Genomic DNA, 2,568 nt, shown 5'->3' with positions numbered 1-2,568 from the left:
CCCAGGGCTTGGGCGTGGGACCTGAGAATGGTCTGGGTGGGAAGGGACATGGCAGATTATCTCATTCCCGTTCCAGCCCGCTTGCTGTCGGCAGGGGCACCTTCCACTAGACCAGATTGGTCCAAGTTCTGTCCAGCCTGGCCGTAGATACTTCCAGGGAGGGAACAGCTTCTTTAGGCAGCCTGTGCCAGGACCTCACCACCCTCACAAGGAGGAATTTCATCCTAACCATCTAAACCTACTGTCAGTTTGAAGCCATTCCCCCTTGTCCTGTCTCTCCAGACCCCTGTAAACAGTCCCTCTCCATCCTTCCTGTAAATTCCCTTCATGTACTGGAAGGCCACAATTAGGTAACCCCAGAGCTTCTCTTCTCCAGGCTGAACAATCACAATTCTCTCAGTCTTTCCCCATAGGAGAGGTGCACCATCCCTCTGATTATTTAGGTCCCTCCTCTGGACTCACTCCCCTTCCTGTGCCGGGCCCGAGGGCCAGGGCAGCTCTGCAGGTGGGATCTCACCTAAGCAGGGCAGAGGGGCAGAATTCCCCCTCACCTGCTGCCCTTCCCGTGGGATCTGCCCAGGATACACTTGGCTTTCTGGGCTGCCACTGCACATGGCTCGGGCACGTCCAATGTCTCATCCACCAGCACCTCCAGCCCCCTGCAGTGTTGCCTTGTCAGGGAAAACGTGCTGGGGATTAGTGTTTAATTTGAAGTATCCAATGTTACAAAGCCCCATGATGAGTCACCCCCAGAAATGGGATTTAAAATAGTGCCTGTTGAGCCCCCTGTCGCTTCAGAGAATCACAGAATCACTGAGGTTGGAAAAGACCTCCAAGACCATCAAGTCCAACCTGTGCCCAATGCCCACCTTATCACCAGCCCGGAGCACTGAGTACCATGTCCAGATGTTCCTTGGACACCCCCAGGGATGAGGACTCAAAACCTCCCTGGACAGCCCCTTGCAAAGTCTGACTACCCTTTCTGTGAGGAAATCACTGCTGTCCAACCTGAACCTCCCCTGGTGCAGCTTAAGACGATGTCCTCATTCTGTCCCTGTTCCCTGGGAGCAGAGCCCGACCACCCCGGCTGCCCCCTCCTGTCAGGGAGTTGTGCAGAGCCAGAAGGTTCCCCTGAGCCTCCTTTTCTCCAAGCTGAGCCCCCCTCCCAGCTCCCTCCTGGGGCTCCAGACCCTTCCCCAGCTCCGTTCCCTTCCCTGGACACGCTCCAGCCCCTCAGCGTCCTCCCTGAACTGAGGGGCCGAGCACAGCACTCGAGGTGCTCCTCCCCAGTGCCCAGCACAGGGCCAGAATTGCTGCTCTATTCCTGCGGCCACACAATTCCCAGTCCAGGTCAGGGATTCTCACCCCGTCTCAAAGGAAAGGACCAGGACAGGGAGTGATCCCGAGCTCATCTCCAGACAGACCCTTCTGGTAATTTAAAACTGAACAGTTTGCAGTTGTCCAGGCTGGAATAAACATGCAGAGCCCTCAGAGGTTTGGCAGCTGTGCACATAAAATGCCATGTAAGGATTTGGGCTGCAGGAACAACAGGAGAGGCTCCCGTCTCCAATGCAGTTGGAGCTGTAAATTGTTCTCATATTTTTACAGCTCAGTCCATAGAAATGTATCTGACTTATAGTCTCTTCATTTAAACAAAACTATATAAATTAATGAAAATATTAATCCATTAAAGGAATTGGTTTCCCCTTATTTCTCTATAAATTCAAATTTGACACACAATGTTTCTGATAATTTAATGTATTCCTTCTAATATGACAAAATTAATTGCAGTTACTTTCTGGTTAAAATTATTTTAACAGTTAATGTTTAAAATGTGTATTCCCCATTGCTGCAGCATCAAGAATACATTAAATATAGGGAGAACATACTAATGGATTTTTTAGCACTGAATCCATTTATCTTATCTTTTTAGATATGGAAAATTTCTTCAATCGACTGAGGCAGTTGAAGTATGAAAATTAACACAGAGATTTAATAATAATCTTAGATCAAGTGCTGCTAATTTCCAGCACAAAATATTGTAATTGTGTCATATGAAATTACTGAAAATCAAATATCTACACAATGAGCTCTTTGTATTGAAAATAATAGTCACTCTTTGTACTAAAAGTCCTTACAAACAAAAAAAGCAGAAGATCACTTACAATCTCTGCAGAAGATGCAGGGTTATAAAACCCACCATATTTATGCAACTTTGACGAATCAATATTTTTGAAGAGTGTTTAATTAGAAACTGGACTTGATGACTTAGGTGGTTCTTTCCAGTCCTATGTTCCTAATTAAATAAAAAGCAAATGCTGGCAGGCATTGATTATTGGTTTTTCCTCAGGAAATGAATAACCAGCCACATGCTGCTAAAATAATAAGTCAGGAAAAAACAAACAAAAAACCCCCCACAGGTTGCCTCTATTCTAGAAAACACTTCTGGTTTCTAGTTTAGGTGAAAAGGAAATATTACTGCTTGTTTCTGTTTGATTCCTGTAATTTCATTAGAAAAACTGCAGAAAATTAGCACCTTATTTTATATTTCAGTCTCATTTCCTGCTT

The sequence above is a fragment of the Corvus brachyrhynchos genome, unplaced genomic scaffold, assembly GCF_000691975.1.
Source record: "Corvus brachyrhynchos isolate BGI_N302 unplaced genomic scaffold, ASM69197v1 scaffold200, whole genome shotgun sequence".
NCBI classification, from domain to species: domain Eukaryota; kingdom Metazoa; phylum Chordata; class Aves; order Passeriformes; family Corvidae; genus Corvus; species Corvus brachyrhynchos.
Note: the sequence above shows the minus strand (reverse complement) of the source record.